Source organism: Peromyscus maniculatus, chromosome 10, assembly GCF_049852395.1.
Source record: "Peromyscus maniculatus bairdii isolate BWxNUB_F1_BW_parent chromosome 10, HU_Pman_BW_mat_3.1, whole genome shotgun sequence".
Lineage (NCBI taxonomy): Eukaryota > Metazoa > Chordata > Mammalia > Rodentia > Cricetidae > Peromyscus > Peromyscus maniculatus.
The window spans coordinates 62,287,256-62,313,510 of NC_134861.1; the positions used below are offsets into that span (position 1 = coordinate 62,287,256).

Consider the following 26,255-nt stretch of genomic DNA (forward strand, 5'->3'; position numbering starts at 1 on the left):
AGGAATACACGAGTCTCTGCCTCAAAACAAACAAACAAAAAATAAATAGAGGGAGGTGGAAACCCGTGAAGAAATGAAGCTGGAGAGCCGGGTGGTGGTGCACACCTTTAATCCAAGCACCCGGGAGGCAGAGCCAGGTGGATCTCTGTGAGTTCGAGGCCAGTCTGGTCTACAGAGTGAGATCCAGGAAAGGCACAAAACTACACAGAGAAACCCTGTCTCGAAAACCAGGAAAGAAAGAAAGGAAGGAAGGGAGGGAGGGAGGGAGGGAGGGAGGGAGGAAGGAAGGAAGGAAGGAAGGAAGGAAGGAAGGAAGGAAGGAAGGAAAGAAAGAAAGGAAGGAAGGAAGGAAGGAAGCTGGAGACTTTTGAAGTAATAGACCTGGGTTTTGGATGGGTTTTTATCCTCCTGATTTTGATGTGTTTTTGTGAGTATGTGTGTGTATGTGCGTCTCTTGTATGCTATTTTTTTCCTTAATATGTGTATTGGTGTTTGTTTTTTTTTTTTTGTTTTGTTTTTTTAAGATTTATTTATTTATTATGTACACAGCTTGTATGACTGCAGGCCAGAAGAGGGCACCAGATCTCATTACAGATGGCTGTGAGCCACCATGTGGTTGCTGGGAATTGAACTCAGGACCTCTGGAAAAGCAGTCAGTGCTCTTAACCGCTGAGCCATCTCTCCAGCCCAGTGTATTGGTGTTTTGCCTGCATGTGAGTCTGTGTGAGGGTGTTGGATCCTTGAGCTGGAGTTACCGGCAGTTGTGAGCAGCCATGTGGGTGCTGGGAACTGAACTCAGGTCCTTTGGAAGAGCAGCCAGCAGCTCTTAACTGCTAAGCCATCTCGCCAGCCCCCCCCCCCCCCACAATATTAAAGTTGCTTCCTATGCTTAGGGCACTAAAGCCTAATATCCAGAGAGGAACAAGACAGGAGACATCTATATATTGATTTGATTCACTGAAAAAAATGCTTTGTTAGGTCTTAGAACTCAACAGTATACTCAAAAAAAATAAAAATATCTCTCCCTGGTGCATTTAAAGATCTTAAAAAACATTTGCTTATCATATTCCTCACATACTAGTCTTCTTTTTTTTTTTTTTTTTTTTTTGGTTTTTTCGAGACAGGGTTTCTCTGTGTAGCTTTGCGCCTTTCCTGGAGCTCACTTGGTAGCCCAGGCTGGCCTCGAACTCACAAAGATCCGCCTGGCTCTGCCTCCCGAGTGCTGGGATTAAAGGCGTGCGCCACCACGCCCGGCTCACTAGTCTTCTTATAAAAGAAAATAGATGACCTGGCTTAGAAGCACATGTCAGAAAACAGTTTTAACTAGAGAGTCCTGTCTGTTCAATCCCAATGATATAAAAAGGGTCTAATGGCTGAAGGTAAAGAAACTAGCAAGTACATTGTTTGCCCTTCATGTGATGTTTTTTGTTATTGTTGTTTTGCTTTCTGGTTTCTGGTTTCTGGTTTTTGTTTTTTGAGACAGGGTTTCCCTGTGTAGCCTTGGCTGTCCTGGAACTCACTCTGTAGACCAGGCCGGTCTTAACTGCCTCTGTCTCCGATGTGCTGGGATCAAAGGCATGTGCCACCACCACCTGGCTTCATTTGATTTTCTGAGCATGCAAATCTATGAAAAGTTTTATTCATTAATTAGGCAGAGCATAATATTAGTTGTAGAACTTAATGACAAATAATATACTATGTACAGCTTATGCAAATGTGTTTTTCTCAAAGTGCCTCACTGCGCTCTTTTGACCACACTTGGCCAATACTTCAGAAGCAGAACGTGCATGTTAGGGGAGACCACCACAGACTTAACTTAAAATGTCCTTTTAGAAAGGAGTTTAAAGCTAGCCTGGTCTACAGAGTGAGTTCTAGGACAGCCAGGGCTACACAGAGAAACCCTGTCTCAAAAAACCAAACCAACCAACCAACCAAACAAGATTCGTTCACAGTGTATGTATGTTTGTGTATCTATGTGTAGGCATAGACACACAAACATACACCTGAATGCAGTACCCACAGAGGCCAAAGGAAGTCACTGAATTCCCTGGAGCTGGAGTTACAGGCAGTTGTGACTCATCTCACCTGTGTGCTGGGAACTGACCTCAGGTCCTCTGCAAGAGTAGTCAGTAATTGCTGTTAACTACTGAGCCATCTCTAAAGCCCCCATTAACTTAAATTTTCCTATAAATGGGTCTGGACATTTCTTATTTTCTGTTGCTTGAGGTCTTAGGCATTCCAGAACTGTAAAACTCCCCAGAGGTCATCTTGAGTAAAATGCTCTAGAGATGTAAGAAGTCAATTAACCCTATTTACATTCCCACCACTGGAGATGGACCTCCAGCTTCCCAGCCACAAGAAGAACCCAGGGACCACGGGGCAGGACCAGGCTCTCACTTGTGGGACTCCAAAGATGGATCAGAAGGCAGAGCGCTTGCTGTGCGGACATGAGGACCCAAGTTCATATCCCCAGGGCCCATTTTAATCCCAGGAACTAAGACAGGTGAATGGGGAGGGTTGGCTGAGCAGCCAGTCTAGACCCAATGACAAAGCTCAGTGAGGCCTTGTCTCAAAAAATAAAGTGTGGAGTGATCAGGTAAGATACCTGATATCAACCTTTGGTTTACACCTACACACACATACAGCTGAGAGCACTTGTGTACACACACACACACACACACACACACACACACACACACACACACACAGGCACACACACAATATATATATAGAGAGATTTGCTTGTACTGAATACACCTCTTGCTACCTACCTTCAATGTCACTGTCTTGTCCCATGTCCTCAGTCCTCTTTCTACACTTCAGGAATTTAAGCCACTTTCCTTTCATTGTGAGCAATGCACACGGTCAGCTACCCTGAACACAAGTAGACCGTAAGGAACTATTTTATTTATTTATTTATTTATTTATTTATTTATTTATTTATTTATTTATTTATTTATTTATTTATTTATTTATGGTTTTTCAAGACAGTGTTTCTCTGTGTAGCTTTGCGCCCTTCCTGGAACTCACTTTGGAGACCAGACTGGCCTCAAACTCACAGAGATCCGCCTGCCTCTGCCTCCCGAGTGCTGGGATTAAAGGCGTGTGCCACCACTGCCCGGCGAGAAGCTATTTAAAAAAAAAAAAAAAGACGTTGTGTGTTTTCTGGCTTCTAAAATGCATATACTTTATGTTTAAACAATTTAAAAAAGATATTCATTGAATGAATGTCTCCCAGAAAGATTATCTGCTCTCCCAGAAAGGTAGCTATGAATTTGATGATTTATCTTAAAATTGAAAATTTAAGTCTGTAAAAACATTGGTCATTGGCCATCCCCACTTCCAGCCCAGCCTGGCACAGTACTTTGCATGAAGATATGGAGTGAGAAGAGAGGGCACGGTCTTGTTAAATTTCATCGCTTGCATTTATCTTTTCCTTGCTCCACACAGACCTCTGAGTGTTGGAAATTGGAGGCAAATTGACTTTACCATGGGAACTAAGTGCAGGCATTTCTTGGCATTCTGTATCATTTGAACTGTGCTATTTTTATACCTAAAACATCTAGATGTCAGAACCTCACTTCTAGAGCAACATTATGGACTGAGGAGCTGCCAAGTATGTTTAAAAAATGCCGAAGAAGGACTTTCAATAATTAATGCCGCGCTAATTATAAATTCCAGCCAGACTCAGAAATCTCAAGGTGAGTCAGGCTTATCAGACAGCTGGGGGACCTGCTGTGGCTAGGATGCTGTGGGAGCCGCTTAAGCACCCTCCTCTGTAGTGGAGCTCAGTCTTTCTCTTCAGCAGTCATGTCAAAGGCTCCAACAATGGGCTTCAGGAAGGAGGTCGGCAGGAGATTCAAATAGAGGAACTTTGAAGTCATATGAACTCCGATACAGACACTTAGCTGTGTGACTTTTCACAGCCTCCTGGAAATGCAGGTATCAGGTGTCAGTGGGAGGATTCAGTGGACACAACACAGACGATGTCATACGCGAGCCACGGATCTCACTCCTTCCTCACCTCCTTCCTTCAGCCACTTCTGATGTCACACAGAAATCCTCCTCAAATACTATTGGTTCTGTGCGCGAATATCCCGCCTTCTAAAACGCACTGTCTGTTCTAGGCCCACCCTCCTCAACTGGTAAAAGCAAGAGTCCTTTGTCCCGATAGCAGAGCTAGCCCACATTCAGGATTTGGGAACGACCGGCCCAATTTTTGCTATCTCCATAAACACCAACGTTATTTACCTAGTCTTTCAACTTGGTGTCTGTTGTGATAAACACCATGACTAAAAATCGACCTGGAGAGGAAAGGGTTTATTTCTTCTTAGGACTCCCAGGTCACAGTCGGTCACTGAGGGAAGTCAGGACAGGAGCCTGGAGGCTCCATTAATGCAGAGACTGCAGAGGAACCCTGCTTACCGGCTTGTGTTCTCAGCTGCCTTCCTTATATAGCCTAAGCCCGTTAGCGCAGGGATGGCGCTGCCCACAGTGGGCTGGGACTGTTATGCCCAGATTGCAGGGGCCCCCAAAAGACCACCATGGAGACTGAATCCCATATGTAAAAGCAAAGAGCCTTTATTATCTTCAAGCTCCGGGGCTTGGTCTCTCTGTCTGTCCAACACAGCGGTGAGAGCAGAGAGCCCAGAGCCCAGGCAGGGTGGGGTTTTTATCATAGCAGAGGTTGGGGTGAGGGTATTTCCAGGGTTCAGGACCCTGCTTGGCTGACATTTGTCTAGGGGTACAGGGAATGTTTGGAAAGTCAGGTATTTCCTCTTAGATGCAGGACCCACTGGGTGGGGTCAGCTTATGGCTAGGTCCAGGTGTTGCCTGCCAGAAGCTGTGTCTAGGCCTCTAAGCCTGTCATGGCAGCTGTGTGGTCAAGCTGTTTGGGGGCTCCCCACAGAGACCTCCTACATCAACTGGCAATCAAGAAAATGCCCCACAGACATGTTGTCTTAGTCAGCTTTCTAGTGATGGGATCAAGACCGTAACTGAAACTCGGGGAGGAAAGGGTTTATTTCCCCTTAGAGCTTTTAGTCCATCATCAGGGGAAGCAAGGCAGGATCTCAGGGCAAGAACCTGGAGGCAGGAATGGAGGCAGAGGTCACAGGGGAGTGCTGCTTACTGGCTTGCTCAGCTCGCTTTTCTACAGCACCAAGGACCATCTGCCATCAGAAGTGGCACTGCTCCCAGGGAACCGGACCCTCCCACATCAATTATTATGAAGAAAATGTCCCTACAGACCTGCCTACAGACAACGTGATGGAGATATTTTTCAACTGAGGTTCCTCTTAGGACAAAGAAGTGACGGGGACATGTGTCCCCAGGCCAGTCTAATGGGGGCAATTCCTTACTTGCCCTCTTCCCAGACTGGCTGTGTTGATGGTGGATGTTAACAATAACACCTAGTATATTTAAGACAGTCCAAGACTAAATGCCTGTGAAGTCGCAGATTTAACACACTAATTACATAACACACACAGACATGCAACTTTCATACATACTAAATCAAATGCACCCGAAACCTTCTCCTGTTCTCTCATGCTATACATGCATGATACATGCGAGTTGATACAGGAGTCCCAATGATTCATGTCATCTCAGCAGACATGGGTACGCAGGAAATTCGACGTTTATAGAACCTTTGGGGGTGCCAGGGATCAGTTTTGGGACTCAATCCTCAGGATCGGCTCTCACCACAGCAACCTCCCAAGGAAACACCACCCCTGGGGCTATGGAACAGAAGAACAACACAGAACCATCGCTGTTATCACCGCCATGACGGATCCCCAAGCCCACAAAACCTGCAAAAGGGCATTACAGATTCCAGCTGTGGTGTGCTGCGATCAGCTCTCAACATCCCGGGAACCGGCGCTCAGACATGAGACGACAGCCTTCCTTCTCATCAGAAAATAGCCGGAAGAGCAGGAAGACAGCTCTGTCTGATGTCTACCTATTGCTAAAATGCCCTCCCCTGGGGGACAGTGTCTACCCCTCTTCCAAAGGTCCAACAGCAAACTGAGGGTATGATACCTCCAACGTTCACTCGGGGAACCCGTGCATTTTCGACTTCCTTACTGAGCACTGGGGTTATGGGCAGCGGTGTGGATGGTCTTGAAGTAGCCACACCAGAATGTCTACACCCAGCATGGATGAGGACTACTTCACGGCCGCACAAATGGAGACCCCTCCCTAATCCTTCCTCCCTATCCACTTCTAGCCCCTCCCCGAGGCCCTGGGCAAGTCGGGCAGAGCTGGATACACCTGGTTGAGAGGCGTGGCTGAATACTCCTTCTGTGAAGGAATGCCAACAGTCAAGACGCCCAGCTGCGGGGATCGTTTGCAGGCAGGCACAGCTGACCTCATGCAGATGGTGGCGGTTTTAGCTCAGAGGACAGTCCTGTCCAATACCGCCTTTCAGATTTCAGGTGCGCCCACACAAGTGGTGGGAATTCATGTCAGCCAGGACGCTTAGCTGTCAGGGAGTCTAAAACGCATCGCTGGTAGCTTTCTAGCCTCTGCTATTTGAACAGACGCACCGGAGACAGAGTTAAATGAAACAGCCTGGCCTGTCTGCTGCACACCACAGGGCCTACTCCCACAAGCAAAGGACTCTGGGATTCACATTCCTTAAGCTGTGTCTTCTTCAGCCCGCCATCACCGCAAGGGATGATGCCCCATTTGTCAATCGGACCTGGCCTTTTGTCCCCCCGCCCCCCCAACCATTTAAAACATTTTATTAAATTGTTTTCATACAATACATCTTAATCATATTCTTCCCTTTTTGCAATGTGTCCCAGATCACCCCCCATCTCCATACCCACCCAACCTCAGGAAGGAAGGAAGGAAGGGAGGGAGGGAGGGAGGGAGGGAGGGAGGGAGGGAGGGAGGGAGGGAGGAAGGGAGGGAGGAAAGAAGAAGGGTGAAAGCAAAGAACAAAGAGAAAACGAGCAAGACAGAAAATACCAGAGTAAAGCAGAGGCATACACAAAAGCCGTGGAGTCTGTTTCGTGTTTGCCGTCTACCGGGCACGGGACCTGCCCTGGAGTGTGCTCACGTTCTGACTGAGTTTGAGACCTGTGTGAATGAGAATCAACCGGAAGCTTTATTTCTTTCTTTCTGTTGTCGCATCTGCTCAGCTTTGACGAACTTCCTTTGTTCCCGTTTCAGGTACTGGTGACTAAAGAAAACCCAGTTGTCTTCAAGGCTTTAGACTACGGAGTGACAGTGGACACACGGAATGGCGTCCCATTTCAAGGCTCACTGAAAAGCAAATCAGAAGAGGAACTGAGTCCTACAACTCCTGGGTCCCACGTGGTGGAATGAGACAGTTCATGCAAAGTTGTCCTCATCTGTACACATGTGCACTTGAGTATGCAGGACAGGGACACACACACACACACACACACACACACACACACACACACACACCCAAGAGTACTTGCAAAAAAAAAATTATTTTTTTAATGGAAGAACCCGACCTTGAAAGACTCCATCTTGCCAGTCTGGAAAGGTTAACATGCAGTGGCCCTTGATCCCTGCTCCTGGCTAATCCCTGGAATAGGGAGGCTGGTCCAGCCAGTTGGATGCATGGCATTGTCTTCCTCAACAGTGAACCCTGGATTTCAAACTCTTTTTAGGTGTTATAAATTGTCACTTGTTTAAGGGACAGTTAGAACTGCTGTTTCCATTTCAGCAGGGAGCGTGAGGACCGGTGGTTTGCACGGTGTGACAGAACTGGGGAGAAGTGCCCCCCCCCAAAAAAGCTCTGTAAGGAAAACAGAATGCTATGGGAAGGAGTTGATCATTAAACACCAGGCCAGAGACAGGAATGCAGGAATGTGACATGCTGGTTAGTGAACCTGCTTACCGCCAGCCTCTGGGTTTGAGTCAGCCGGCACCCTAAAGCTCAGCAGTTCATTTTTTGCAGGCCTCAGCTTTCCTTCTGTAAGGCAGAGCCAGACATCACCACCCTCGCGGGGCTGCTGTGGAATCCAGCTGTGCCTGGATGCAGGAAGTGGATAAGTAAGTGTAGTCAGGCTCTCTTCCACCTGCCGAGAGGCAGAGACAGCAACACCTTTCTGGAAAAAATCACAACCCGATGTTATTGTCAAAGCTGCTGTTTTTAGGGTTTAGGAAATTGAGGGCCCCATAGCTACCTACACAAAAAAGCACCCTGGCCTCTGGGTGGAACCTGGGTGCCATGGCATGTGTTCACTCTCAGGGGTACCCTCTACCTTCACCTTCAGAGCGTGGAGTTGACCTTGAAGACCAGCAGCAAACAAGGGCAACAATGTGATTTGGAGTTAAAGTGGGGGCGGGTCAAAAATTACCGTCCCTCCCCCGTCCCTCCACTACCCTCCCCCTCCCATACCAGCAGCTTCTGTCTGGTGGTGATCTGGAACGTTTTCTTTTATAATTAAAGTCATAATTAAAACTAAACAAGTATTTTTTAAGAGAAGGAAAAGTCACTTCAGACCTGACAGCTTCTCAGACCGGAAATCCGTTTCCTGAACCGAATGTAAATCCACATTCACAGATGGAAGCCTTACAACCTTGGGAGTTTTGATGATGACTGCGGACCAACACTAGCTGATCGCTCTGCTCTGAAACATACAGCTCGATCTTTAGGAGAATAAGAATTATTTCAAACTAAAACCAGCACTGCAAAACACTGAGTGCAGATATGAGCAGCTGCACTCTGAAGAGAAAATCCTGAAGAGCCAATAACAACCATCAATAACAAGGATCAAAAAGACAGACTGTTTAGCTATGTTGTAGAAACACATAAATCTATTACGCTTTATGGACCAGCTATGGACAACCTGAAGATGAAAACAAGAAAAACAGTCTTGTTGAAAATGACGCAAAAAAATAATAAAACACTTACAAATAAAATTGGCAAAAGAAATGCAAAGCTTGTACATTGAAAATGACAAAGCAGGGGCCGGAGAGATGATGGGTCAGCAGGTCAGAGAACTGCTGCTCTTTCGGAGAACCCAAATTCAGTTCCCAGCACCCACACAGGGCAGTTTACAAACGCCAGCAACCTCAGCTCCAGGGAACGTGATGCCCTCTTCTGGCCTCCCCAGGTATCTGCACTCATGTGCGCAAATGTCCACCTTGCATACATATATACCATTATTAAAAATAAAAATAAAGCCTTTCTAAAAGAAATAACCAAATATTACCGCCCCCCCCCATAAAAAGGCAAGACAAGATGGCACCACAATCTGATCCAGTGGTGTTGCCACTGGTGAGGAGCCCATGCTCTGGTAACGCCCCTCCTGCACGCAACCCTAATAAACTCCCTGGGTCATTAAGAAAAACAACAAACAAACAAAAAACTAGAAGGGGGAGTCGTTGGAATGAGGGAGGCACTTAGCGGGAATGGAAGCAGAGGACAGAGGGTAACAGGTGTGAGTATGATAAAAATATGCACATATGTGAACATGCCATGGTCAACATATACATAGAGCAAATTATCTTTTTAAGGTGCGTTAAAAAGTGCAGGAAGAGCTGCCTACGAGCGACCTCTGCCACAAAGTCACATAGCACAGCACAGAGAGAGACAGCTCTGCTTGAGAGAAAGGGGGAATTATGCTCAGGCGATAGGCTTAGAACTCAGGCCCCTCAAACCCAGGCAGCAAAATAGAGCCCAGTCCACATCAGACGGGAAGAGGAAGGTAGCCACAGGTGATTGACTGCCTTAGCGCCTAGAGGTGGGCTCTCTGTGGTGAAACCAGTTCTGGGGCCAGGGACTATGAGGCTTCTGCACCTCCCCTGGAGCCAAGCAGAGGCTTGTGGGGATGGACTACACTTGGAAGGCACCAGAGCAGGTCATCGCGTGCAGCAATTCCAGCCACTGATGTGCAAGCACCCTGGACTTGGGAAGACCTCTAGTGTGAAGACTGGGCAATGCAGGAACAGTGGACTGGTGGCCAAGCTGGGCTTAGAGCGCCATCTACTGCTGAAGCCGCAGCAGTGACCACCACCTTAGAGAAAACCCCCAAAGAGCAAGAGCCTGGCGACGAAAAAGGAGACCCTATCAAACCTTCAAAATGCAGTGTCTTGTTACGCCAACAAACACAAACTTTAAAGGAGTCATGACCTCAGCTAATGGATGCCCAAAATTGGCCACTAAGAAACTGACACCTGAAATCTCAGGCAGGAGTTTTTGTTGTTAAGACTCATTTATTTTATGAATGTTTTGTCTCCATGTACCTCTGCACACCAGAAGAGGGCATCAGATCCCACAGGACTACAGATAGAGACAGTTGTGAGCCACCATGTGGGTGCTGGAAATTGAACTCAGGACCTCTAGAAGAGCAGCCAGAGCTGTTAACGGTTGAACCATCTCTCCACCCCCTCAGATAGAGAATGTACAGTAGCTGGTTTAAGGAATCTCAGCAAACTTCAAGGAAACCCCAAGAAACAATTCCATCCTCTATCAAAGCCACAGCAGGGAGATGGGAGAAACTTGACATCTCTAAGATCCAGGTACTAAAAAATGCTCAAATGAAATGAAAAACATGACAGACGCTGTCTTAGCTTCTTTCCGCCCTTGTCATAACAGAATGTCCTGACAGAGCGACTTAATGGAGGAGGGTTTATTCCCACTCAGCAGTTCAAGGTACCACTGTCCCTTGTACATCAGGGTGAGGAAGTCCAGGAGCTTGAAGCCGTTGGTCACATTGTATCAACAGTCAGGAAGGAGAGAGGGATGAATGCTAGCCAATGTTCAGCTGGTTTTCTCAGCTTTATACAGTTCAGGATCCCCTGACCACGCCCAGTCAAGCTATACCTCTTTCCACATCAGTTAAGACAATCAAGATAGTCCCTCACAAGCATGGCCAGGAGCCTGTCTCCCAGGCGATTCTAGATTCGGCCAAGTTGACAATAACACTAGTCATCGAAGAAGGTATCTGAAAAGAAAGAAAAGGCAGATTAAAAAAAAAAAAAGGCCAGAGAGCTCAAAGGTAAACGTGTTTGGAGATGGAGGAGAAGAGATGGGTGTGTGTGAAATGAAATGGCCACACTCATATCACGCACAGAAAGAAGTCTTTAATTTGAAAGTAGAGAATGGGCCGAGGAAAGTCATCGTACAACGACAAAAGAGTCAGTCAGCAAGAGGGATTACTGTAGATGTGTGTGTGAAAACCCAATAACAGAGCACACAAACACAGATTAACACTGATCAACATGGGAGAACTATATTAGATGGCGGTGTGCGGTACCATAACTCCACATCAGCAATGGATGGATCACTCAGGCTGAAAACCATCAAACGGCCGAGTTTTATTAAATCATGTTGAGGTGATATTTTATTTGTGCTCTAACAAATAAAGCTTGCATGGGGATCAGAGGACAAAGCCAGCCACTATATTAAACATAGAGGTCAGGCAGTGGTAGCACAGGCCTTTAATCCTAGCATTCGGGAGGCAGAGATTCATCTGGATCTCTGTGAGTTCAAGGCCACACTGGGAACACAGCCAGGCGTGGTGGCACATGCCTTTAATCCCAGTACAGCGCTAGTTAACCACAGAGGTCTGGAGGTCTATACAGACAGACAGGAAGTGATAGAGCAGGGTAGAAAAAGGAAGTGATGTAGCTGGGTAGAGAGAGGAAGTAAGATGCAGGGCACAGAAAGGTATATAAGGCGTGAGTACACAGGAAGTAGCTCTCTTGGGCTGAGGATTTCCTAGTGGTAAGAACTTGTGGCTGGCTTGTTCTATCCCTCTGATCTTTCAGCTTTCGTTCCAATATCTGGCTCTGAGTTATTGATAAGTCCATTTAGCAATTTGTGTTACAGCATGTCCTAGACCAAATGGACATAACAGATTTCTACAAAACATTCCATCCAACAGCTGCCGAATACAGTCTTCTCATCGATGCTGTGACATTGTCCCAGCTAGATCATACAACAGACCACTGAACAGGTCTCAGTTTTCAGAGTGAGATCATCATGTTGAATGTCTCTTGCAACCACAATGCAATACAACTAGAAACAAGAAAAGCTTTAGGAACCACACAAACCTATGGAAATTATACAACACACACCCAAGCCAACTGCTGCAGGAGATTTGTTCACACTGTCACTCCAAGACTGCCAATAAAGTTAAACTTTGACTCACAACAGGTTAATGAAGAAAATAAGAAGTCACAAGATATCTTCAAATGCACGACGTCGGAAAGACAGCACACCGATGCCTACATAAAGCAGCAGCAGGAACCGTGCGGAGACATTGGACCAACTGGCATCTCCATTCCATAAGCAGCACATAATCTTGAATAAATAACCATCTTGGCACCTTAAGGACTTGAAAAATAAGAAGATTCAGATCCAAAATCAGAAGGAAGAAAATAACATCAGAATGAAAATAAATTAAATGAAACAGTAACTAAAAACAAAACAAAACCAAAAAGATGAACAAAAGGCCGGGCGATGGTGGCGCATGCCTTTAATCCCAGCACTCGGGAGGCAGAGGCAGGTGGATCTCTGTGAGTTCGAGGCCAGCTTGGACTACCAAGTGAGTCCCAGGAAAGGCACAAAGCTACACAGAGAAACCCTGTCTCGAAAAACAAAAACAAAAACAAAAAAACAAACAAAAAAAAGATGAACAAAAAACAAGTTATTTTTTGAAAAGGTAAACAAAATTGAAAACTCACCCACATTAACAAAGGAAACAAAGACCAAAGACCACAAATAAAATCAGAGATGAAAATGGAAACATTACAACTGACATCAGAAACGCAAATGTGTGAATTTGCACACGTGTGAAAATGTATTGCTGTGATCCATGTAATAAAAAGCTGGACGGCCAATAGCTAGGCAGGAGGTACAGGCGGGACTTCGGGAGGCAGAGAGGACTATGGGAAGAAGAAAGGTAGAGTTGCCAGCCAGACATGGAAGAAGTCACATGAGCAGTAGGGAGAGAAGAGGTAGCGAGCCGTGCGGCAGAATGTAAATTAAAATAAGTGGGTTAAGTTATAAGAGCTGGTTGAGAGAAGCCTAAGCTAAAGGCTGAGCTTCCATAATTAATATAAGTTTCCATGTAGTTATTTGGGAGCTGGCTGGCAGGACAGAGAAAGACTCGTTACACACAAGGGATCACTAAACAATTATTTGTCAACAAATCTGAAAACTTAGAAGAAATTGACAAATTGTCTGGACAAATATACATTGCCATAATTGAATCTTTTTTCTTTTTCTTTTTTTTTAAAACCTTTTTTTAAAGACAGTCTCTCTATGTAGCCCTAGCTGTCCTGGAATACACTCTGTAGACCAGACTGGCCTTGAACTCACAGGGATCCACCTGCCTCTGTCTCCGGAGTGCTGGGATCAAAGGCTTGCATGTACCACCACACACGGCCACAGTTCAGGCATGAAGAAATGGAAAACTGGGACAAGCAGACCTGTTGGGGGCCATGCAACCTGGTTTTAGACCAGTCTAGGAGTGCTTGTCCAAAGGGTCTCCAGATGAGGCAAAAGCCCTTGGAGACAGTCTCACTCGGCTAGGACCAGAGGACATCACAGAATACTGCTGGGACCACATGACCTGCCTGCTCTCTTCCCTCTCATAATATTGATGATTCTCTTGGCAGATTTAGGGTCATTTTGTCAGTCATGCATGGGACAGATGTGATCATTCCTGGAAACCCCATTTTTTTCTCGGATATCTTCCCCTAAAATTCTTTGGGAGCTGATGCTCCTCAGGTTTCTTGTCTGGGGATGCCAGCTGTCACTTCAGACCCCAGGAGCTGTTCTGATTCAGTGCTCGGAGGCAGGTCACCCCTATTTCTGTAAGTATGTTTTGAATGGGGATTGTTGTTTTTGAAAATGTGTGCCTATGTCAATCACCTTTTAGTTTTGTAAAGACAGGATGTACCTGGCTCGATGTTTGTCAAGCCAGCAAATTGGTAAGTGTTGTTTTGGTTTAAAGATGTTTAGATGAAAAGTTGGGAAAAAACCATATTTGACATATTTGTTTTTGCCGAGGTTTACGTAGGAGGATGGGAAAAGCTTGTTTGTTAGGATAGAAAAACATGCTTGTTTTTGATGTGTAAATAAACATGGCTAGAGCTACTGGGGCCAGCCACTTGGTGGTCAGACACTTCATTTCTTCACACGGACGTCCCTTCCCCATCTCAGGACCTGAACCCAGGCTGCGGCGGGACCACGGCACAGACCAATGATGATGGAATAAACCAACAAGATTGAACAAATAATAGATAATAAAAAACTTCTCAGTCACATAAACTAGAACCACATGACGTCTGTTATCAGTAATCTTTGTGACGCTATAAGGAGATGCCTGACGCGGGCTATTTATGAAGAAGGAAAGGTTGGCTCACAGTTCTGAAGGCTCAGTCTCTGAAACGGCAGAGTGTGCGGCAGTATGCTGAGGACCGTCCTTCTGCTGCGCCACCTCACCACCCAGCAAGAACAGAAACATGTGTGGGAGGAAGCGAGTGTCAGCATCTCCAACCAACGGGGACACCACAGGCGAAGCTTCTCTTGCTTCTGTCCTGTCACGAGAACTACCAAAGGGGTAGTAAGAAAAATGTTATCTCCCCAATGACCCAAGGGTTTCCCTCGGGGCTCCCTCCCAGAGGTTCCATGTCCCCCTGACAGGACAACCCGGAAGGCCCGGCCTTCACTCACCTAAACCATAGCAGCTTCCCTGTTCACTGCTACCGAATATTACACCACCACCCCCCACCCCCACCCCCCCAGCTGAGGACTGAACCCAGGGCCTTGACCTTGCTAGGCAAACGCTCTACCACTGGGCTAAATCCCCAACCCCCGAATATTTTTAAAGGTGATGTCAATTCTTCATTTGTTAAAAAAAAAAAATGATGATGATGATGATGATGATGATGATGGTGGTGGTGGGTAGTGACGCATCCTATGGTGGCGCATCCCTTTTCTCCCTGGCACATGGGAAGCAGAGGCAGGAAGATCTCTGTGAGTCTGGGACCAGCCTGGTTTACACAGTAAGCTCCAGGGCAGCCAGGGATATGTAGTAAGACCCTGTCTAAAATTAAAAAGGGTTGCCGGGTGGTGGTGGCGGCGGCGGCGGCGGCGGCGGCGGCGGCGGCGGCGCACGCCTTTAATCCCAGCACTCGGGAGGCAGAGGCAGGCGGATCTCTGTGAGTTCAAGGCCAGCCTGGTCTCCAAAGCGAGTTCCAGGAAAGGCGCAAAGCTACACAGAGAAACCCTGTCTCGAAAAAGCAAAAAAAAAAAAAAAAAAAAAAAAAAAAAAAAGAAAGTAAAATTTAAAAGGCTGGTGCTAGGAAGAGGAAGAGGAAAGATTTTTTTCCAAACTCACTTGATGAGGCCAGCATTATCTTTGTATTAAGATTTTTTTATTTTGAATTATATTATATATATATATATATATACACACACACATATATGTATATATATATATATATCATACAGAGCCAGAGGCATTGATTCCCTTGCAGCTGGAGTTATAGGTGGTTGTGAGCCGCCTAATGTGGGTGCTGGGTACTAAACTTAGGTTGTCTGGGTTTTAACCTACTTTTTAAAACCTACTTTTAACCACTGAGCCATTTCTCTGGCCCCAGGCCAGCCTTGACCAAAAGACAGCTTCAGGCTGGAATTCCTAATAAACACCGAAATACAACTCTCCAACAAATACTAACAAGCAAAACATCCAACAGGATGTTAAAAATATTCTCCACCACCATCCAGTGAGGTTCATCCCAAGGAGGGAAGGATGGCTCAACATAAGTCAGCCAAGAAATGTGGTCAGTCACCATGTCCTAGTTACTATTTTGACCAATGCAACTTGGGAGGAAAGGGTTTATTTGGTTTAGGCTGCCATGTCATAGTCCATCATTGAAGAAGTCAGGGCAGGAACCTGGAGGCAGGAGCTGATGCAGGGGCCATGGAGGACTGCTGCTTCCTGGCTAGCTCCTCATGGCTACCTCAGTCTGCTTTCTTACAGAACCCAGGATCAGCAAGAAGACAACAGAAAATAAATCAATGAATAAACAGCATCCTAAATGGAAATGATGCATGTACGTCAGTAGCACATGAGGATACCACTGGCTCAGGGATAGCACCACCATCAGTCTCTAATTAAGAAATGCCCTACAGTCAGCTCTTCTCAGTTGAGTTTCCCTCCTTTCGGATGACTCTAGCTGGTGTCAAGTTGACATACAGCAGGTCCCCCACACACCCCAACAAAATGAAGCACAAAACCATCAGAGCATCCCAATACCCACAGAAAAAGTCCTTGATAGAATCCAAGCCTCTTGATGATAAAAAGGGGGGGAATGTCTTTTAACCTGATAAAGTCCAGACCTAACAAGTCAGCATCATCCTGAATGGGAAGAAAGTGGAAGTCTTTGTCTCCAGGTGATTGACCACGACAAGAATGCTGACGTATGCCACTTTTATTCCACACAGTGCTAGGAATCCTGGTCAGCAAGAAGGCAACAGAAAAAAATAAATAAATGAATAAATAGCATCCAAAGTGCAAATAATGGAAAAAAGTCAGTAGCACTGGAGGATACCATGGTGTTAAACACGCAGTACCCCACCCAAAGACGCCACCAAAAATCTTAGAACCTGTAAGTGAATTCAGCCAAGAGATAGGATTCAAAATGAACATAAAAAAATCAGTACCATTGCAGCATGCCAGTAGATAATTATCTGAAACAGAAGAAAGCAAGGTTGTTTGCAAGAACCAGAGAGAGAGAGAGAGAGACAGACAGACAGACAGACAGAGACAAAGAGAGAGACAGAGACAGAGACAGACAGACAGACCTGGAAATTAATTTAACTAAAGAGAAAACTGAATGAAAGTGATTGACGGGACACATAGAAGTTGAACACCACCTGTGGGATTAGATAAGCCAGTGTTAAGCAGCTATCCACACCACCTGAAGGGTTAGCAAATTTCATGTGATCCTTATTAAAATAACAATGTTGTTCTTTACAAAACTGAGAAACACAACGAGGAGAAATCCTCATTAAAACAACCTCGAATGGAAAGAACGAACTAAGAAGCACTAGGCTGTTGGTGTCCAAACACACAGAAGCATCGCCCTGGTTCTCTCCAGGAGTCTCAGTTTCCGCTCTCCCGTGTAGTCTGTAACATGCTTAGAGTCGATGTTGCACATGGTGAGAGACGAGGATCTAGTTTCTCCCCTCTGCATGTGGACCTCCAGTTTCCTCAGCACCATTTACTGAGGACACAGTCCTTTCCACAGTAACTATTCCAGTGCCCACGTTAGTCAGTGCAACGCATACCTGAGATAAAACAGTTTAAAAAAAAATTAAAGGTGTATTTCGGCGGCGTCTGTCCATGATCAGTTGGTTCTATTGTCTTGAGCCTGTGGCAGGTGCTACATTAAGGCAGAATGTGGGGTGGAGAAGGCCAGTTCAGCTATGAAAGAATGAAATGGGAAAGCGCTTGGAGCCAAAAATGTACAACATTCCCTAGCAACTGGGAAATCTCCCAGTAGGCTCCATTTCTTAAAGTTTCTACCCCTTCCCTAGAGTACCAGGGGCTGGGAATCCAGCCTTAGCACACGGGCCTCTGGGGAACCTGACCCAAGCCATAGCATAGCGGTGGTTTGTCAAAGATCAGTTGACTGTGAATTCATGTGGTAACTTAGAGGTTTTGTGTTCCTTTGCATTTGCGTATTTCTGTCGGCACCGTGGCGTGTGTCAGTGTCCTGCTGCCTTGATTACTATAGCTGAGTGGTGTGCTTTGAGAAAGTGCTCTCACACTGCACATCTGATACAGATCATTACCTAGAACCCAGAAGGAACTGACATGGCTCTGTAGCAAGCAGTCTAAATTAAGCAACAGGCAACAGGTCGAAATCGGCACTGCTCAAAAGGATGCCCGCAAATTGCCGACAGGAACATGAAAAAGTGCACGACATCATGAATCACTGGGGAACTGAAAACGAAAAGCACAAGAGAGTATCACCTCCCTCCTTGGAGTCAGAATAGCTGTAATCGGAAGGTCACAGTGCTGAGAGAATGCAAAGAAGGGGGAGCCTTAGATGTCATGGGTGGGATGCGAACTACTTACAGAAAGCAGCACAGGAGGTCCTTACACGAGGAACAATGGGACCACATGATCCAGCTCTCCCAACACAACAGAACAACCGCATTGAGAGACCACGAGTTAGACAGACTCTCTGGTAGGCAGACAGATAGGGAGAAGGGCCATGGCTAGGTCATAAAGGTGGCGAATTTCCAAGATGTCTGGCTTCTGACCTCACCCTCCTGACTTGAGACAAAAGCCTGGCAGCTTCTGTCTCCCACCAGCGGGTCCCTGCTGATGGACTGGCTCAACCAGTTTCAGGCCTGATCAGGACAAGACACACAACAGTTGACTACATGAGGGGAGGAAACCTCTTCAAAGGCTTTGAAACCCCCATCCCTCATGAAGAGACCGATTTTGGGGCTTCCCAGTCCCCCCGCTTTGCAGAGGGTGTGTGTCTGCTGCAAGTGTGTGTGTTTCCTCATCCTCAGCAAATGCCTTTCTTCCACTGCTGATTCTGTCTGGGTGCTTGGGACGTCTCTGCCGCCGCTACCTGTGGCCCTGCAGGTTGCTCTTGCTTTTTCTTTCTTTAACTGGCAGAGAAAGCGAACCCGACAGAGACCCCTAGACTGTACCACTATGATCCAGTTCTCTAGGTATGAAGCACTTACCCAAAGGAGACCATATCCATAAACCAGAGACACCTGCATTCTCGTGCTTTTATTTATTCCTAATAGCCAAGAAATGGAAATTAAAAAACAAAAAAACTTCCTATCAACTGATGACAGGATAAAGTAAATGAGACAGACATGCCAGTAGCACTCTCTCTCTCTCTCTCTCTCTCTCTCTCTCTCTCTCTCTCTCTCTCTCTCACATACACATACACACACACACACACACACACACACACACACACGGATGAAAATTTTCAATTATTATTTTTTCTTTATTCTTTGACAAATTTCCTGCTTACTTAGGGATATCATGTATTTTGGCCATTTTTCCCATATCCCTCCTGTGGCACTTTGAATGTAATTGTCCCCCATAATCTCATAGGGAGTGGCACTATTAGGAGGCGTGGCTTTGTTGGAGGAAGTGTGCCACTGTGGGGGTGGGCTTTGAGGATTCCTATGCTCAGGATACCGCCCAGTGTCTCAGTCGACCTCCCATTGCCTGCAAACCAAGATGTAGCCAGCACCACATCTGCCTGCATGCCGCCATGCTCCCCGTCATGATGATAATAGACTGCACCTCTGAAGCTGTAAGCTGCCACCCCAACTAAATGTTCTCCTTTATAAGAGTTGCCATGGTCATGGTGTCTCTTCCCAGCAATGAAAACCCTAACTAAGGCACCTCCCCGTTATCCCTTCTCATCCCCCTCCCTCTCCTGCTGAATCTTTGCTTCTTCCCAAGTCTTCCTCCGACTCTCACATCTTTGTTTTGTCCTGGAGACCCACTGAGTTTAATTAGGGTCGCCTGCATGAGCAATTCCCTCCAAATTAACCGACCGATTCCATGTAATCCTTAATAATAATGCTCAAAGGTTTTTTTGGGTAGCAATTAATAAATGATTTCAAAATGTATATGAAAATGTAAAAGAAAGCTAGACACAGCGGCGCAGGCCTCTAATCCTAGCTAATTAAGAAGTTGAGGCAGGAGCGTGGCATGTTCAGGGCCTGCCCGAGCCTGCAAGATGAGCTGAAGGCCAGTCTCGACAACCATGTGAGCTCCTGTCTCAAGATAAAGAGTGAAAAGAGGGGTGGGGGTATTGGCTAATGGGACAGTGTGGTGATATTGTGTTCCCCAAAATACTGTGCACCCTAATAAACTTATGGGGGGGGGCGGTCAGAGAACAGAACAGCCGCTAGAAAGACATAGAGCCAGAAAATGGTAAAAAAACAAAAAAGTTTTCATTACTTATCCTATTTAAAACAAGTTGTTCCTTTTTAAAAGTAGAGTCAATAATCTCCCTTTTTATCTTATCAGGAGAGCCTTTGCCTAGCATGTGTGAGGATTTGGTTTAACCTCCAGTGGGTGTCGGGTGGGGGCCGTAAGACATAGCCAAGGCCTTAGACTAGCCCAAGCAGGTTTTAAAAAGAAAAACAAAGTTCATGAATTTCTATCACCCAACTTGAAAACTTCCTGTAAGACTTTGCAGTGAAGACAGACTGATAACTCGGTAGGGTAGAATGAAGAGTCCAGAATAAACTGTTGAATTTATAGTCAGAATATCCCCTCTCCCACCCTGTGTGCTAGGGATCAAACTTAGGGCTTCACACAAGCTGATCAAGAGCTCTTCCTTAACTACACTCCAGTCCTGCTCACGAGAGCTTGGACTGAGTTGCCAAGGTAATTAACTAGGTAACATATCTTTTTCTCTTTTTAAGTTCATTTATTTTTATTTTATGTGCATTGGTGTTTTGCCTGCATGTATGTTTGTGTGGAGGTGTCAAATCTTCGAGTTACAGGGAGCTGGGAGCTGCCATGTGAGTGCTGGGAATTGAACCCAAGTCCTCTGGAAGAGCAGCCAGTGCTCTTAACTGCTGAGCTATCCCTCCAACCCCAGTAACGTATCTTTTTAACAAATGCTCTGGGAAAATTGAATACACATATGCAAAAAAGAAAACAAATCTTTACTTTTACCTAAAATGCACTGAAGACTGAAACATAAAATTGAAGACTTCTTAAAGAAAATGCAGGGGGAAATTCCTGTCACCTTGGATTAGGCAAAGATTTCTTAGATGACCCATAAATGAATGTGGACCTCATCAAAGTGAACTCTTAAAAATTAGCGCATGGGCAATTAAAATAAACTCACAGGCCAGGAGAAAATATTTGCAAGTCTTAGGTCTGATATAAACAGTATCCAGAATATATAAAGAGCCTTTACAAAGTATTAATAAGATCTTTTAAAAACTCATTTTAAAAAGGGGCATGGATTTGAGTAGACATTTCACCAAAAAAGAAGATTCTTAAGCAACTAGGAAACAGCATGAAGGGAAGCCACCTCTTAGTCATCAGGGAACTGCGAACGGAGTAACAGAGATTCCATTTTTACAGAGTAACAGAGAGGTTCCATTTTAGATGTGTCATAAAGGTCATAGTCAAGATTGACAACAGGAGGTAGAGATATAAAATAGTATGGGCACTTGGGAAAACAATCTGGCATTCACTATGCAGCTCAGGGTATCCCTGAACTCATCATCTTCTTGTCTCAGCATTCCAAGTCCTGGTAACACAGGCATGCAATGCCAAATCCAGCTTGTCGTGCATTAAAAGGTTACAAATAATATAAACTTTAAAATAAAATAAACATTTAAAAAGTTAAGCAGTTCCTAGTCAATCTAACATTTCCACTTCTAGAAGTGAGTGAGGGATGAAAATAATTGCCCACATAATGATTTATACAGAAATGTTCAAATTTCACAAAAATGTGTGCCAGGGTAACCCAAACCCAGAAGCAAAGCAAGCATCCATCCTATAGTGAATGGGAAATAAGATATGATGCATCTACAGAACAGAACACTTGTCAGCAATATAAAAAGAACTGACTTCTGGGGTATACTAACAAACCTCAGAAACAGGCTAGATAAAAGAAGGTCGACTGTAAAGATATATATTGCATGATTCCATGTATATGAACTATCTACAGAGCCAGCATACATCAGTGGCAGGCTGACAGGGGAAGGAAATTAATTTCAAAAATGTGATAACTTTTGCAACAAAGAAACTATTTTAGCATTGGACCGCGGTGACACTTACACATGGTGAAACTCCACTAGGAAGTGCTGCTGTACTCTCTCTCACCCGAGTGGATTTTATATGTCCGCTGTGCCCCAATATGTTGTTAAAGATTGTTACAACTGAGAACAAAATACCTTTAACTAAATTCCCATCACATTTGGCTTCTTAATCAACCTAAAGTTTATTCTCTCCACGTAGGAATCATATAATTCCTTTCTTCTGTAAAACAAAACCAAATTTCTTTGATCTCCGCATCATACACTATGTTGTCAACCATTCTGCACATTATTTTAGCTTTCTGTCTTGGAAAGATCTCAAGGTCTCTTTCTCTTTTTAAAAACACACTCACACACTCATATGCCCATGGAGGCCAGAAGAAAGCATTGGGTGCCCTGGAGCTGTAGGTGGTTGTGGGATTCTGATGTGGATGTTGGGAACTGAACTCTGGTTCTCTGCAAGAGCAGAAAGTACTGAAGCCCTTTCAAGGTCTCCCTCGAAGGGGAATCTTCACAGTTTTCATCAGGGAATTTTTTTTCCAAGACGTATTTATTTATTACATATATAGTGTTCTGCCTATATACCAGAAGTGGGCACCAGATCTCGTTATAGTTGTGAGCCACCATGTGGTTGCTGGGAATTGAACTCAGGGCCTCTGGAAGAGCACCCAGTGCTCTTAACTGCTGGGCCATCTCTCCAACTCCTTCAGCTGGGAAGTTTTTATTGAGTGTTTATTATACGTCGGGTACTAATACCTATAACAGTTATAAGCTGGTCAATTCAGTTGGTGGAATTTCCTTCCCTTATGAAACAGATCATGAATATAATATAAATCTAGTCAAGTGACAGCAAGTATTTGCTGTCTTATGCTTTTGGCAGATAACCTTATTAGGTTTACGATTGCTGTGCTGAAACATGACCAAAGCAACTTGGGGAGAAAATATCTGGTTTATGGTACCACATCACTGTTCATCACTGAAGGAAGTCAGGACAGGAACTCAAGCAGGGCAGGAACCAGGAGGCAGGAGCTGATGCGGAGGCCATGGAGGGTGCTGCTTACTGGCTTGCTTCCTCTGGCTTGCTCAGCCTGCTTTCTTATAGAACCCCAGGACCACCAGCCCAGGGATGGCACCACCCACACAATGAACTGGGCCCTCCCGCATCAATCACTCATTAAGAAAATGTCCCACAGCCAGGTCTTACGGAGGCACTTTCTCAACTGAGGCTCCCCCTTCTCCAGTTAGCTAGCTTGTGCCAAGCTGACATAAAACTAAGTAGCACAGCAGACATCAGTAATCAATCATAGCATCCCCGCCCCGCAAGGGACTGAAAAACCTTCTGAAGGCCGTGTGCTGGGAACTCACTATGATCGAAATTAAATTGAACTTCTTGCTTCTGCTAGAGACAAAGACCGAATTAGCTTTACACTCAAATTATGATGCTTAAAGTATCTGAAGCTGGGCATGGTGCCACTTGTCTTTAATCCCAGCACTTGGAAGGCAGAGGCAGGTGGATCTCATAAGTGCAAGGCCAGCCTGGGCTACAGAGTGTGTTTCAAGCCAACCAGAGCTATACATCGAGACCCTGGCTTAAAAATTGTTTTCTTTTTGCTCCCTTTTTCACATACTAGTCTCCTGAATTCATGTTTAACTGCTTTTTCAAAACCGTTTTTCCTTATGACTTTTATGTATTAAATTTAATTAACTTATGGTATGGGTATGCAACAGGATCTTGCTAAGTAAGTGTCTCAGGCTGGCTTTGAACTTCCTATGCAGCCAGGCTCGCCTTATGTTTATCATGCTCCTGGCTCAGCCTCACAAGAACTAGCATTACCACACTCACCTCGTGTATTTAACTTTCAATAGTTATCATCAAAATGTTGTGATTTGTTTTCATTTGACATTTTCCATAACTCACAATTTCGTAGCCGTAGAATTGCAGGGGAGAGAGAATTCCGATGCAGATCAACAGCACTATAATGGCCATGTAGAGCTTCATACACATCCTTGGTATGTACATTAATACACTCACAAAGCTGTGCAACCATCCTGGGGTCCCTATCAGCCCCACCTTTTTATTTCAGGCTTATTTTTCTAAGTAATTCTGACATCTGGATGGTTGAGACTCAGTCGCAGGTGTGTCCTCTCTAACTCTGCTCTTAAAAAAAACAACAGTACTGAACTGTAAAACCCCCTCCACCTCAGCCTGCCTGGCCAGCTAGCCTTAATGTCAAAGGAGAAGCCAAGTATCAGCCAGCAAAGCCCATTCTACATGCATCGTCCTATTCTTTTCTACAAGTTACAAGTCGTGAGTCCTAGAATCTGGCTGAGATCGTATGAAACGTCTTGCCCTGCGATTTCAATATTGCCAATCACTCATCTCCCACTTTTTTTTTTTTTTTGGTTTTTCGAGACAGGGTTTCTCTGTGTAGCTTTGCGCCTTTCCTGGAACTCAGGTAGCCCTGGCTGGTAGCCCAGGCTGGCCTCGAACTCAAGGAGATCTGCCTGGCTCTGCCTCCCAAGTGCTGGGATTAAAGGCGTGCGCCACCACCGCCGCTGGGCTCATCTCCCACTTTTTAAAGATCAGGACAAGATAGATCTGTGTCTGCTCTCCTTAGAAGTAAAGAGTTGTTTATTGTTCCCAGGCTTCCTGGCATCTGATAGACCATACATATGTATACATACACACACACACACACACACACACACACACACACATTTGTGTGTTGAGTGAATAATTGAGTACCTCCCACAGACACTTCTGGGTCATGATGTATATGGTGCTCTAACCAGCTATTTTGGCAATAACTGTCCACTGTTGACTTCTGCCTATTCATCAGCCTTAGCTTAAATGCAACTTCCTGCCACGGCTTTTTAATTCCCTCCACTGAGTTAGGTGTTCCTTCCACACTATATCATTGATGAATGCTGCCTGAGGAAGTTTCTGTATTTGGTTCTGGATTCACCTTAGCGTCCACAAGCTCAGGGACCAGCAGTGGTAAGTGCTTAAGCAATATTTGTGGAATGAAGGAATAATGAGAGCTGGAAATGTCGTTTGTCTCTGTCAAAAGACAAACAGCAGCCAGTGTAACCAGGTGTTTTGGATTATGTTCACCTGTCTTGAAGCTTTTTTATTTAGCAACTTCATTGAGATGTAATTTACATAGCATAACATTCACTCATTAGGACCTGACTAATGTCTTCTTGGTACGTGAAGGTCATTTTTTTTTCTGATAGTGAAAATGGGAAGAAAATCGAAGTAGCACATTGCTGAACCCTCAGAGAGAATGGGCCCTGCCAGCCCTGTTCTCCAGGGCTTGTTTGCCAGCCTGCCTTTCCAACTGTGACACCAAGCAAATTAACATTTCTAAGCACCGGATCCTGATTTATAAAATTTCACTAATGCAGCAGCTTCGTTGGACCCTCTCGGGATGAAATAAGATGGCCAGAGTCAAGGATCCAACCAGGGAGACGGCACTGTAAAAACAATGCTGGTTCCCTGCATCCTGCCCAGCCCCTGCTGACCTCGGCCTCTGAAACGCATGTCTGTTCTCTGAGCATTTGTTCTGAAGCGTCCTCAGCCACCTCATTCTGGGGTTTAGCTTTCCTGACAATTGATGCAAATCTGGTCCCTCCGTCAGCATAAGCTTTTTCCTTGCGTCTCTTGAATGTGCCTATTGGAAAGAACACATCCCACATACAGATCACTACAGAACCGTGGTTCCCTTATTTGCAAGCCCCTTTCTTCTTGGCTGAAAACATTGCAGACCAGAATCTCATTATTCCAAGCCTCTGTTCTTTGAACAAGGCCTTTCCCGTTAAAAAATAATAAAATTTTTTTTAAAAAAACGCTTTTCCCTTTAAGCCTCTTGTCTCAAAATCGCCCATCTTTTCTTTGATCTCTTCTAAAGTGTTCCACCATCTGTATTCGCTGTGTCTATGACCAGTCCCTGCTTGTACCGCTTCCCCAAGACCCACCGGTTCTTCCCCAGGAGTCACATTACATCAGCCTCACTAATGCCCTATCGGCTACATATCAGATGTTTTATTCTAGGCAGTCCATTTAAAAAAAAAAAAAAAAAAGAGCCTGGGCACAGGTTCGACTTAACATGGAGGACAAATTGTCGGAGGTTAAGTACAAACTGTTCCGAGATGGGAGGGGACGGACAAATATTTATATTCATATTAAATATCTATATATCTAATATATACCTGTTGATTTTGTGCTTTTTCTCAACGCTTCAGAGACACTCGAACTTTGGAGTGATTGAGGATGGGTTTCCAGAAATTTCGCCCCGAATTAAAAGCTCCATCAAAAAGGCTGCTCCATGCGCTCAAGTAACACCCACCAACAAAAACCATCTCCACAACCACAGATTATCTCACCGGCGAGTGAGACGGCAAGGTTTGGGGGCTCGGCTGTACCACTCTGTGCGGTGCATGGGGGGGTTCTAGGGCGGTTGGCCATCTTCCT

The 26,255-nt window shown here is 45.2% G+C and overlaps 1 long non-coding RNA gene across 3 annotated transcripts; it reads right to left on the reverse strand.

The window, feature by feature from the left end:
• Positions 1-4,559: 4,559 nt before the first annotated feature.
• LOC121820897 (uncharacterized) lies at positions 4,560-26,239 on the reverse strand. 3 transcript variants are annotated; one of them, XR_013042931.1, is made up of 7 exons: positions 25,994-26,239; positions 25,307-25,455; positions 14,362-14,547; positions 12,141-12,325; positions 8,486-10,931; positions 7,877-8,087; positions 4,560-7,269 (listed from the first exon to the last, which is right to left on the reverse strand). It is a non-coding gene; the product is annotated as an uncharacterized LOC121820897 (long non-coding RNA). The 3 variants fall into 3 exon arrangements; XR_006061511.2 differs by having other exon boundaries at positions 7,877-10,931; XR_006061510.2 differs by lacking the exon at positions 25,307-25,455 and having other exon boundaries at positions 7,877-10,931.
• Positions 26,240-26,255: the final 16 nt, after the last annotated feature.